Source organism: Hyperolius riggenbachi, chromosome 12 (genome assembly GCF_040937935.1).
Source record: "Hyperolius riggenbachi isolate aHypRig1 chromosome 12, aHypRig1.pri, whole genome shotgun sequence".
NCBI lineage: Eukaryota > Metazoa > Chordata > Amphibia > Anura > Hyperoliidae > Hyperolius > Hyperolius riggenbachi.
In genome coordinates this window covers 173,023,332-173,037,527 of record NC_090657.1, presented here as the reverse complement: position 1 = coordinate 173,037,527, position 14,196 = coordinate 173,023,332, and the positions used below count along the sequence as shown (strand labels likewise).

The window sequence follows — 14,196 nt, the reverse complement described above, 5'->3', positions numbered from 1 at the left end:
AGCCCCAGAGCTACAGGCCACGCTGCAGGCAACACTCGATAAATCAATACAGGCCATCAACAGCAACATTCAGGCCCATGCCCAGAGACTGACACATGCAGAGCACAGAATTCAATCTTTGGAGGATGATATGGCAAAGGGGGGCCCAGGGTACAACAAGCTCCTGGAAGAGAACAAAAGCATTAAAGATAAATTACAGGATCTGGAGAATAGATCGCGCAGGAATAATCTGAGAGTAGTGGGGGTCCCCGAAAACATATCAGCTACAGCACTCCGAGAGTTATGTATGGTTACCATACCCAAGATGTTAGGTTTCAAAAGGGCCTTAAAAGTGGAGCGAGCCCACAGAGTCGGACCACCCCGCCCTGATCAGAGCTCAAAACCCCCCCGTCTAGTGCTAGCACGGTATCTGGATTTTGCCGAAAAGACGGATCTGCTGCGGGCCTTTAGGGAACTGGGACATCCGGTGGATTACCAAGGGGCAAAAGTCCGTCTGTTTAATGACTATTCGGTGGAAGTATCCAAAAAAAGGCAGTCATTTAAATTGGCTTGCGAGATGTGCATTAATAGGAAGTGGAAGTTTGCCCTACAGTACCCAGCTACCATGAGGATCACAGATGACAAGAATGAGGATCATATATTCACTTCAGCTTCGGAAGCCGTGTCATACTTAAAATCAATCCCTGATAATGAAGAGGGATAACTTTCAAGATTTTACATGATGCTCTATTACGCATTTGATCCAGTAGGGGGTGCTGCTATACAAGCATGGGAATTAGAACTTAATTCAAAGCAGAAAGTCACTTACAAATGACTGATGTATTATATTTGAGATATAGAGTGAATTTGGTTATATTCTGTGCAAATTTGGTTCATTTTATAAGCCGGTATAAGTAGGGGGGGGGGGGAAATCGTCTTTGGAGACTGAAGGAGGTCATCCGGGAAAGAAGTGGAGTCACATTATGACATGATGGGACGCTTAAGGTTTCTATATTGCATTCTGTTTGTTGCGGGGATAAGGTTTGGGTGGGGGAGGGAAAGGGTGGAGGGAGAGTTTTTTCTGCCATTTCTGACCATATATTACTACACGTATAAGGTTTTAAAGCTGTCAAGTGTTCTTTTACCTGATGATCAATGGCCTTGAGAATAACGACGTGGAATGTTAAGGGACTTCGATCACCGGGCAAACGATCCATAATATTACGACATTTAAAGAAAATAAAAACTGACATCGCGCTACTACAGGAATGCCACCTAACGAGGGATCAATTTAATTTTATGCGAAAATCCTGGGTGGGGCAGGTGTTTGGCTCGCCGGCTAAGGGAAAGAAAGCAGGGGTTTTAATACTGATACACAAACAACTCCAGGGCAAGATTTTAGAGGAAAAATGTGATGGGGATGGGAGATGGGTGAGGATCAGATTGCAGTTAGCAGGCGAAGAATTGTCGATTTCAAGTGTCTATGGGCCTAATGAGGAGGATAAAAAAATTTTTACGGATTTGTTGTCCAATACTTTGAGCACAGGTGCTAATAAAATAATACAAGGCGGAGACTTTAATGCTATGGCCAGTCTCTGTGAAGATAGATCTAAGAAAAACAGAGCCAGTGCCCATACAGCAACCAAATCTCTATTATTTCAAGATTATATGCAAATGTCCCAGCTATGTGATGGTTGGAGGTCTCTAAATCCAGACACAGAGGAGTATACTTTTTACTCACGCCCCCACGATGTTTGGTCTAGGTTAGACTATTTTCTGCTATCTCAACATATCATGCCCCAAGTCACATCTATTGATATCCTAGATCTGATGATTTCTGATCATGCACCTGTTCAAATGGTGTTTTCCCCGTCCATCCCTAGAGGGACCGATATTATCTGGCGATTCCCAACGTTCTTATATGGAGATGAAGGCTTTGCTAGCCTACTCCAACAGTGGTGGTGGGAATATAAAGACGATAACCGAGCCCACATGAAAGATATATTCCTTTTCTGGGAAGCAGCTAAACCTACCCTAAGGGGAAAAATCATCGGTTACCTAGCATCCAAGCGAAAAACATCCCATGACCATTATATGAAGTCGGTAGATATCCTGCGGAAAGCACATAAGAACTTTTTAGATAAACCCTCCCCCGAGACAAAATTACTATGGCTTAAGGCAAAAGGGGAAATGGAAACCAAATTGAAATCCAGAGATATGTACCTAAAATCCTACAAAGATTTATATTTCTATAGACATGGCAACAAGGTGGGCACCTTACTGTCAAGGATGTCGAGACCTCCATTCCATAACACAATTATTACCTCACTTAGGACATCGTCGGGCCAGATCCAACATAATCCCAAAGATATTAATTCTACTTTTAAGGATTACTATAAACAACTGTATGCAGATCCTATTACACCTAGCTCCAAGGGAAAGATACAGAGCTGGCTAGCCAAAATATCTCTTCCAATTCTCTCGGAAGATGATCTAGCAGAGCTGAACTCTCCAATAACTGAAAATGAAATCCATACTACAATAAAGGGTCTAGCTAATGGTAAGGCACCGGGTCCAGACGGCTTGTCTCCCGAATTTTTTAAGATGATACGACAAGACCTGGTGCCTCACCTACTATCGCTGTTTAATAAGATACTAAAAGAAGGAAGATACCCGGCGTCAGCAAACATGGCCTATATTAAACTACTCCCTAAAGTGGGGAAAGATACCACGCAACCGGGCTCATTTCGGCCGATATCACTGATTAACCAGGATATAAAGATACTATCCAAGATAATGGCAGACCGACTGGCTAACTTACTACCTCAATTGGTTAGTCCCAATCAAGTGGGGTTCATAAGAAATCGCTCTGCGGTTTCCAACATCCGTAAATTGCTCCTAGTTCAAGATTATGTAAAAGCCTATCCCAAGACGTGCAAAAATTATGCAATCTTAATGATCGATGCTGAAAAAGCTTTCGACAACGTGTCTTGGGAGTGGCTTGAGGGGGTACTGGACAAAATGAACATCACGGGTCCCTTAAGGAAATTAATTAACGCTATGCATACTAATCCGCGGGCCCGCATATTCACCCCAGGCTTCCTATCAGAACCCTTTACGTTAGAAAAGGGAACGAGACAAGGATGCCCGCTGTCCCCCCTGTTGTTTAATTTAGCCCTGGAACCCATGACTCGCTATCTAGAAGCGAATATACAAGGCATAGAGGTTGGGGAAAGCAGAGTTTCTCAGGCCATGTTTGCGGACGACATTTTACTATTTCTAAAAGACCCATTGATCCAGTTGGAACAGGTACTAAAAATAGTTAAAGAAGTTGGCAGCCTAAGCGGATTTAAAATTAACATCGCAAAATGCGAACTAATGTATCTATCTACACAGGCCCCTCCACAAAACTTGACTCATCTTCAGGTAAAAGTTTGTTCACAGGTGACTTACCTGGGAGTAAAATTCCATAAAGACCCGGCTCTCTTGTATTCAAAAAATTACTACCCACTAATAACAGACATTAAACGTCAATTAACTAACTGGGAAAAGTTACCTATAAATCTTGTGGGGCGGGCAGCACTAATAAAGTCAGTGTCGTTTGGTAGATTGTTGTACCCTCTGCAGACAATTCCAGTGCTTTTAAAACACTCAGATATAAAAGATCTTTACAAGGCATTTTCCCGCTTTCTCTGGAAGGGGGGGAAGACAAGAATAGCTCTTTCCAGGTTACAATTACCCAAAATTCTGGGAGGCCTAGCTATACCTGATATAAGAAGATACAATTTGGCTTGCATTACGCGCCACATACGAGACTGGCTTAATCAATCAAATATTTATTCAAATTATGGGCTTGAGTCCTCGTTCTCGGAACCATGGGCACTTCCTGGCCTGTTACATACATCTCGTAAGCACCTTCCTCCCAAGGTTAGAAGCAGCAAAATAATTAATGACACCATAGTAACCTGGAGAGAGCTATGTAAAATCTTTAATAAGCCTTACACGGTTTACAAATACATGCCACTATGTGGTCTGCCCGAATTTCGAGCAAGTTTAGCCCACGGGGGTTTTATTGACTGGCGGGAAAAGGGGATCAAATGCCTGGGACAATTGATAGACCTGAACAAGGGTAAATTGTTAACATTTTCGGAAGTGAGATGCAAGTTTCGCGTTCCACAACAGCATTTTCTGTATTATGGCCAACTGAGGTCCTTTGTAAAAAGCAAGAGTGAGCAATTCAAGAAGATAGCCTTCTTGAATAACTTAGATGAGTTTCTAGCACCGCATGTCCCTAAAATATCACTGTCAATGATCCAGACAGACCTCCAAAAACTGTCGGCCCCTAGAAAAGCATCTATCAACTTATCGAACTGGTCCAAACATATACCAGGGGAAGATATACCCAATAAGATCCTAGAAGGCCACAAGAAATTTCAAAAATTAGTAATTGGGGAAAACTGGAGGGAATCTCACCTTAAATTAATACATAAAGCAAAATATGCTTTTAACATTAAATACAAGACTCCCCCGGTATATTACACACCAAATTGTCCCAAATGTGCATACCCTAATGCGGATTTATTTCATTGTATTTGGACCTGTCCAGTAATAATTGATTTTTGGAAAGGAATACTGCTCTATATTAAACAAATGTGTAAAACACAATTAGAAATGCTCCCCCTGCTATTATTGTTCAACTATGAAGAACCTAAATTGGAAGCAGGGGGAGAATCTCATTCAGTAGCGAAAGGCATAAGTAATCTAGCCCATTTAGTACTGATAGCGTCCCGGAAAACAATCTTCAATAAATGGATCTATCAGAGTCCACCAACAACCTGGGATGTGAAGGAGGAACTTACACATTTATTTCAATTGGACAAATTGGATGCGATTATTCATAAGGACAAAAAAACAAAGTCCTTTTTCAAAAAATGGAAGCTTTTTATTTTGATGACATATACACGACAGGAAATTAGAGATTTGATGGAGCATTTCAAATACACTAAGTGGTACCTTACAGAACATCTATTGGGTACTCTAGGAAAACTAGATATAACAGAAAGACAGTGAAAAGCAAATGGTCGGAAATGGCAAGGGGAGGGGGGAGGAGGGTGGGTTTTGAGGGTGGGTCACAAAGAAAAGAGTATTCACTCAGAAGTAATTATGTACAGCTTGAATATCATTAATGTATCATACCATTCTGAATGTTCATATACCACAAAATGTCATTCTTCTACTTTGTGAACTTGGGGTGTTAATGTGTAAAAAACAATAAAAATTTGTTGGAAAAAAAAAAACATGTATAGAATGTCTTGAATATCTCTAAGTCCTAGTTACATCCAATGATCCACCAACTGAATGTCATCTCAAAAGGAGAGACCAGAGGAACTGCAATGAAATAAACATAATGAATACAATTGCTTATTATTATTTTTTTTACAATATTCATTTATAGATTATTTAGTCAGTTTTTGCCCATTGTAAAATCTTTCCTCCCCTGATTTACATTCTAAGATTTATCACAGGTGGTGACATCCAGTGGTGTAGCAATAGGGGATGCAGAGGTTCCGACCACACCAAGGCCCCCAGAACAGAGGGGGCATCCATTTTATTAACTTTTCTTTTGGTACTATGCTGTTAATATATATATATATATATATATATATATATGAATAATATCTGAACATTTGTATAGCGCTTTTCTCCTTTCGGACTCAAAGCGCTCAAGAGCTGCAGCCACTGGGATGCGCTCAGGAGGCCACCCTGCAGTGTTAGGGAGTCTTGCCTTGAACTCCTTACTGAATAGGTACTTAACCTAGCCAAGATTTGAACCCTGGTCTCCCATGTCAAAGGCAGAGCCCTTAACCAGTACACTATCCAGCCACTGTTAATGAACACCTCTATATGTGCAATGAATAGTGCTAATACTTAACTAACTGTTTCCTTACCCTGATTACACCTCTCTGACACAGAAACTTGTCCTTGGTAGGTTTTGGGGCTTCATATCAATAGAGTGCTTTGGGCCCCATGTGAAACTCACACTGGGGCCCCAAGCTCCTCAGTTGGGTCACTGGTGACATCTTTAGTTCTGCCAGGTGATCTGTATGCAATGTTTGTTACTGAGAGTTCTATGCCCAGAGAGAGATACTGCTTGCTTGGCAGTTGGAAAAATCTGTTATTTCCCACAATGCAACAAATTTCACAGACAACAAAGTGTCAGGACCTTGGTCATGACATCATACTGTGGGAGGGGTTTCACCACAATATCAGCCATACAGAGCCTCCTGACGATCTGTTTGAGAAAAGGTAAAGATTTGTCATGGGAGAAGGGTATCAGCTACTGATTGGGATGAGGTTCAATCCTTGGTTAAAGTTCCTATTTAATATAGTAAAGCAGAAAAGAGATACCATAATCACAGAAAATGAGTTATTTTCTGTTTTATTCTCTAATGGCAAGCCAGCTATGTTTACATTTGACTTCTTGTCCTCGGAATCGGAGTGGTGTAGTGGTGTCTACATCACACTGTGGGGTGTCAGGATGGACAGAGCACCCCATATGTTCACACTTTTTCTAGGAGCAAAATAAAAATCTTCCTCCATAGAAACAACAGATAAAAAATAAAGCTAGATCATAATGCACTATATACTATAATGAGTTTAGCCATATTATTATAAATTACAAAGGGGCTGAATCACAAAGCTTTTCTGTTGAATTATTTAAGCTTACTTATTAACTTCACAATTCATCTCTCCTTATCTAACTTAACTCATGATTATTTCTCTTTAACTGACTTAATTCATTGTTTATCTCTGCTTATTTGTTTATCTCATGTATTTAAAGGACAACTGAAGTGAGAGGGATATGGAGGCTGCCATATTTATTTCCTTTTAAACAATACCAGTTACCTGGCAGCCCTGCTGATCTATTTGGCTGCAGTAGTGTCGCAGGTAATCTTGTCAGATCTGACAATTAGCGATGGGCTTCTGAGTAGGAAGCCACTCGAATTTGTGATTAAAATGAGGCTTAATTGCTTCAGGTGTGTGGCTGGGAGAGAGAGGCTTACTTACCCATAAGTTTGTTGTCTTCTATGCATTCCAAACGTCTTGCACTCGTCCTATGGGACGCATTGCAAGACTCACTACAGCGCACTTCCTCATTCCAGCTTGAAGGAGGAAGTGCGTGTTAGTGAGTCTTGCAACACGTCCAATAGAACATGTGTAAGACGTTTGGAACGCATAGAAGACGACGGACTTATAGGTAAGCAACCCCCTCTCTCCCAGCCGCACACCTGAGGCAATTAAGCCTCATTTTCATCACGAATTTGAGTGGCTTACTACTCAGAAGCCCATCAGTACTGACAATAATGTCAGAGCACCTGATCTGCTGCATGCTTGTCCAGGGTCTGTGGATAAAAGTATCAGAGGCATAGGATCAACAGGACAGCCAGTATTGCTTAAAGGATACCACAGCCCAAAAACAGATGAGAAATGGGGGTGTGGGGGGGAGGGGGGTGTGGAGAGCAGGCATGTATGGTGAGCAGTCCTGATGCTCACTGCTCCCCTCGTTCTCCTTTCTGCCCCCTCCTGTAGCTGTAATTGCTCTGTGGCCCCATCTTCTGGTCAGGAGCATTGCAGCTTGTGGCTGTGTTGCACTCGTGCTACAGCACACGTAGCACAGTACAGAACCCCCGGCCGGGATCACTCTGCGCATACGTGTGAGGTCACACGCATGCACATAACGCTCTCGGCCAAGGGTTCCGTACTGGCGGTTGCGTGCTGTAGCAGTGGCAAGAAAGCCACAATACTTCCCGACCCAGCCGACCAGAAGACAGAGCCATGGAACAATTACTGCAACAGTAGGGGGCAGAAAGGAGAACTAGGGGAGTGGTGAGCATTAGGACAGCTCACCATACATGCCTGCTCCCCCTGTTTCTCATATGTTTTTGGGCTCTGGTATCCTTTAAAGAAGCACCCTCATGTATTTTACCATATATATCAATGGGAACATGACAGTACCAGGTTTCCCCGAAAATAAGACACTGCCTTATATTAATTTTTGCTCCAAAAGATGTGCTAGGGCTTATTTTCAGAAGATGTCTTATATTTTGGGGAAACACTGGTAGTTTTCCAATACAAAATGTATATACTGCATGTCATGCTGAAACACAAGCAGCATACACAGAGCTTGTGGTTTGCAGATAGTGTCTCTCACTTACAAGAAACTGATTATGCTGATCATGTGGGTAAGAGTCTATTTCTTGCAGGCAGAGAACTCTGTCAGGCTCCCAGAGCTATGATAGGATAAGCTGTGTGTCCTGGGAAGAGCTGAAGTGCTGCTGATGCTTATCACTTTACGACAGATCAGGAGGGCTGGCTCCAACAAAAACACAAATTGCCTGACACATATACAGGACTGTAGAACTCACATTATACTGCTGCTCTCCTGTATCCAGGTTTTGTATTGAGCGTGACTTGTTGGTGTCATGTGGGCTGCTGCTAGCTAGGGCTTACATCCAGGGGAGGTCTTATATTTCAAGCATGCTAGGAATTCATGCTAGGGCTTATTCTCAGGGGATGTCTTACTTTAGGGGAAACACGGTAAACACCTACTCTGCTCTTGGTTTCATTCTTCTCTGCTAAATCTGCCTGTCATCAGCCCTGATAAGAATCCCCGACTGAGCATTCAGTCTGGCTTTGCCCGGAATGATTATAGCTGAGTCAATGTTCGGTGATGTCTTTTCAAGCCCAAGTCTGCCCCCTTGTGGCTCTGCTTTGCTGCTATTTATCCTGGAAGCAGAGAAGCAGAGCCACAAGGGGCCAGACTTGGGCTTGAAAAGACATCACAGAAGACTGACTCCGCTATAATCATTCCAGGAAATACTAGACTGAATGCTCAGTCAGGGATTCCTGACAGGGCTGATAACAGGCAGATTTAGCAGAGAAGAATAAAGCAGAGAGCATGGTAGGTGTTGTCCTATAAAGGTGAGAAATGTGTAAGCTTTGTGAATCAAATCCAAAGATACCACTCCTATTGTTTACAGTAAAAACTGTCTCCTCCTTAAAGGGACCCTGAGCAGAGGTACTGGGTATGCACATCATATTGGCGTGCACGTATGATGCGCGACAGAGGGGAGGAAAACAGAGAAGGAAGAATTTAGAAAGAATGCGCAGAGAGGACCCGCAGGCTTCCTGTTCCGAGGTCACATCGCGACTTTTGGCAGTCGCCGCTGTTAAGCAATTTGGAATGGGCAAACCGGGAGGCGGAGACTTTAACACAGGGAAGGGTGAGTGTATCGGCATTACCAATAATACGTGGGTACTCTTAAATGCATACCCAGTACTGCTGCTCATGGTCCCTTTAAGGTGTGTACTCACAAACTATTTGTGACGCCAGCCAGAATCATGCAAGTAACAAGTGTTATACAGAAGCGTCTATCTGGTGTACCAGAATGACATGGCGTACATGGGTGAGTGGAATGACTGCCCACCCTGCTGCTGCTCAAATTCCGGGCAGCGTTAAATAGTATTTCCTCTCCGAGTCATAGAAAGTTGAAAGGGAGAAGTAATTCTGGGTCCGGCGATCGGCAGCACCAGAATTACACTGCTGCGCGACCATAGAAAGAATAACATTAGGTCTATGGCGGCACCCAGGTCAGGTGCAGCGCAGGGAAGAGCGTGCTCTGAAATGACGTGGCTGTGCTGCACCTACGCAAGTGCGGCCATGCCTGTGTAGTAACACGGAGCCACTCATACACAAGTGGCTCCAGCTTACTGCGGAGGCGTGGCCATACTTGTGCAGGCGAGTGCACGCTCTACAACAGGGGAGCAGAGGATGTCGTGGGGAGCCTCCATAGAAAACAGATGCTGTCCTCTTCTTAGGTGAGTATGTTTTTTTTTACCCAAGGTTCGCAGCAGGTACACTTTAAATCCAGACTTCAGGCAATGAAGTAATAACAAATCATGGAACCCCCATCACACTTTTTAAGGTTCACACCTCCTGCCCCTCCCTCTTTGTTAAAACCCCTAGCCTAGAAACCCATCTGTCAGATGTCATAACAAGTGTGGCTGCCATATCCCCCTATAAGAAAGGACCAGTACTGGAGGAAGAACAAGAGGTTCAGGCCCCCCATGGCACTGGGTCCCCCCTGCGGCTGCACCCCCAGTAGTTACGCTTCGGACTCCAGACACATTGCTAAATACATCATTTGATAGCTTACAAAGCAGCATGCCCAAATGTAATGCCACATAGTTAGTGCCCATTTGGACGTGTTGCGCGGCGAGATCGCATTTGTGATTTATGCCAGAGGAGAAAAAAATATGTTATATTTCTGGATAGCAAGGAAATCGTATAATATTGCAATTTTCCTCCGCTGGCAAACTTACTACAGGAGCGCAAATGCGTAAAAAAGACACAGCCTGCAGCTGGAAAAATTTTACTACAATGATGTGATTGTCCATGTGCGATTTCCGTTATACACCCGATGTCCTTGTGTTTTGCGATCCGCAAGCGATCGGAAACGGGATGCTAAGCGATGGAAATCAAGTGCGGTGTGAAACATCCCCTATACAATGCATGTCATCAAATGCATTGTGCTTTACCGATCAACAAACAATCAAATCACAAAATATGAACATCAAGAGATCATCCTAGCCTAATGGTTCGTAGACACGTCAGATGAAAGTCACTCAAAACGAATGACGGGAGACCGAGTCGTGTAAAATACCGACGAATTGGCAGATCATTTATGAGCGCACCCAGAAACACCACTTCTTTATCACCCCAGGCCCCACACTAATGGGGGCCCTGTGCTGCGAGCAAGAGGGGATAGCAGTGTAGGAAGGGGGAGCAGCAGGCACACAGTGGCACTCCCTCACCTGGGGCCCAAACTTCTGCGCTCCCCCCTCCAGAATTCAGCGTGCCGGCAGCAGGAGGGGAACCAGAAGCTGGATGTCACTGTTCTTCGACGTCTACAACACTGCTCACTGTACTACCTGATTAGCAGAAGTACAATGAGCGGCATTGTAGACAGAGGCCATCGCCTGGAGCCAGGAAGAGGTGAGTCGTTCCCCGCCCGCTGCCACTGCACCAAATTCTGGAGCAGGCAGTTGGGCCCCCCTCCCCGCCACCGTGTGCCCACTGCTCCCCGTTCCAGGCTACCTATAATGAGGGCACCTACAGCTGGCTACTTATACTGTGGGTACTTATAGCTGGCTACCTATACTGGAGCAACTATACTTGGCTACCTATACTGGGGGCACCTATAGCTGGCTACCTTTACTTGGAGCAACTATACTTGGCTACCTATACTAGGGCCAACTATACTTGGCTACCTATACTGGGAGCACCTATAGCTGGCAACATTTACTCGGGGCAACTATACTTGGCTACCTATACTGGGGCCAACTATACTTGGCTACCTATACTGGGGGCACCTATAGCTGGTTACCTATACTCGGGCCAACTATACTTGGCTACCTATACTGGGAGCACCTATAGCTAGTAACATTTACTCGGGGCAACTATACTTGGCTATCTATACTGGGGGCAACTATGCTTGGCTATCTATACTGGGGGCAACTATACTTGGCTATCTATACTGGGGCCAACTATACTTGGCTACCTATACTGGGAGCATCTATAGCTGGCAACATTTACTCTGGGCAACTATATTTGGCTACCTACACTGGGAACAACCATAGCTGGCTACCTACTGTATGCTGGGGATAACTATACTGTGGCTCTAGGCCCCGCATAGGACTCTCGCCTCAGGCCCTGCGTACTCTAAGGCCACCTCTGTTAGGGACACACTAAATTCTCACACTTGCTATGCTTGAGAAAACTTTAAATACATAAAAAAAATATTTGTTTTAGGTCTACTAGCCCTTTAAATAAAGGAAATCCACTTTCATGCATAATAAAGATGGCTCCCGGGGGTTTTATTGCACAGTCTGTCCTCTGTGTAAATGGCTCACGACTATTCTCCCAGTTTTTTTCCACGGTACTCCATAGTTAAACGTTAACTTGAAATACAGTCAGCAATCTAAACAATTTAGCAATTTTATGATGCAGCAGATAAGGTGGAATTGGTGCTGTGCAAACAGCTGAAAGTGTCCCGAGAGGGTCACATGTAAACAAACACCCGGGCAAAAATATTCATCTTGCCATTGGAATGTCACCTGCATTCTGAAAATGGCAATGTTACTCCCAAGGCCAGGGTTTTCCATAGCTGAATGCAGTGCTGAATCTTTACGCCAGGTAGGAGACTGCTTTTTTTTCAGGCCGTGTTAAACCACTCAAGTCTGGTCTCAGACAAGCCCCTTGTAGGTAAAGTTAGTCAAGTTGAGCCAAGTGTGATGATATCATCACATCGTCCCTCCTCTAGACTGGCTGGACTTTGCATCTGCTGAGTTTGATCCAGTTCTAAGGGCTCTTCTGTGGGAAAAGTATTAGAGGCAGCCAGGCATTGTTTAAAAGGAAATAAATATGGCAGCCTCCATATTTCTCTCAGTTCAGGTGTCCTTTAAGCCTTATGCACACATACAAGAACTATAACACAAAGGGATCAGAACTTTCTCCCTCACGCAACAGTTCAGAGCCAAGCGCTGTGCGGACCTATCTCTAGCCTACAGGCTAGGCAACGCCTGGTACACACCATGCAATTTCATGTCAGATAGACGGGTCGGAATTGATTACTTCTGACAGGTCCGATCTGATTTCCGATCATTTTTCTGATCATTTATATACAAAACTGTTCAGAAAAACGTTCGGAAATCAGATTGGACCTGTCGGAAATAATAAATTCGAGCCGTTTTTTATCTGATGGAAAATTGCATGGTGTGTACCAGGCATAAGATTCCCAGCAGCAGTGTAACCTGCTAAAAGAGGGTTCCAAAAGTTTTGCTAATGTATTTCTATGTGTGAGGTAATTTTAGCATCTAAGTTTCGCCTTAGATGTCAGCCTATGGAACTGAAACAGCGCATGGGAGAGGAGTAGAGGCGCTGTAATGGTCGCATAGACTGTTGCTAGGCGACCAAAGCACACAGAGCAGTGGAACTTTCCAGCTGATTGGCTACCCTGTGTCTGCTGACTGTGATGTAGAGGGTCAAAGTTGACCCTAATGATGTAGTATAGCGGGCGGGTCGAACTCGCATATAGTTCGCGATTCACCGCCAATGTTCGCACGAATCGGTTCGCCGGCGAGCCAATCGGGCCATCTCTAGTTACGGGTTGATTGAGGCTACCAGTGACCACCGTTCGGTCGCAAAGAAATCTTTGATGATTTCAGCTGAGTCAATGTCTGGTGGATTCCTCTCAGCTGGAGCCCAGTGCGAATGGATAAATCGGGTTACAGCAGCCACTGCCTTTTAACCTAAATTATTAAGAGGCACTGATTTCAGTCTAAACATAAGTATCCTCTGATTAACCCTAAAGGGATTTTTTTTAGTTCCCTAGATTAGAAAAATGATGTTTTTTAAAGTGGACCTGAACTCCTGCACAGGACAGAAGGAAAACAGAGAAATGCGCCCTGTATATATTTAGAGAGTTTAGCCTGTCTAATTCCCCCTCATCTGTGTCTAATCCCAAATTGTAATTTTATCTCTCCCTGTGTCAGCCGACTGCCATAGCAGATAAGCTCATTTGAAAGCAAAGGATGTTAACAATGTCTGCTTCCATGAAAGCATGAAGTAGATACACTGCAGATTTATTGCAGGATTTGTATCAGCTGTAACAAAGAAATGTTTTTCTTTAAAGGACAACAGAGGTGACATGTGACATAATGAGATGGACATGTGTATGTACAGTGCCTAGCACACAAATAACTAGGCTTTGTTCCCTTTGATCTTTCTCTGCCTGAAAGAGTTAAACATCACATATGCAAGTGACAATTTCTGTCCGGGTCGGGACCGGGTCAGACTATAGCTTAACCCATTAAGAGGCACTGATTTCAGTCTAAAGTTCTAAACAGAAGTATCCTCAGATTTCTGGCTAAAGTGATTTTTTTTTAGTTCCCTAGATTAGAAAAGGAGGTTTCTTAATACCAGATTCCACAGGCATTTGCATAGATTCTTTTGTAATCAGATAGTCTAAACTATTTCATAATCTGAGACCTGAATGTCATATGAAAAATGCCCATAGCTTTACGGTCTTGCTAGTTCAGTCAAAGTGCACAGAGCCTTGTGGTTCATAAAGTGTTAAAGCGGACCTGAGCTCAGAA

At 43.7% G+C, this 14,196-nt stretch overlaps 1 protein-coding gene across 1 annotated transcript in view; it reads left to right on the top strand.

Moving 5' to 3' along the window:
- The window catches only part of LOC137541586 (sterile alpha motif domain-containing protein 10-like), a 358,765-nt gene that overhangs the window by 95,152 nt on the left and 249,417 nt on the right, over positions 1-14,196 (top strand). The window lies entirely within an intron of this gene.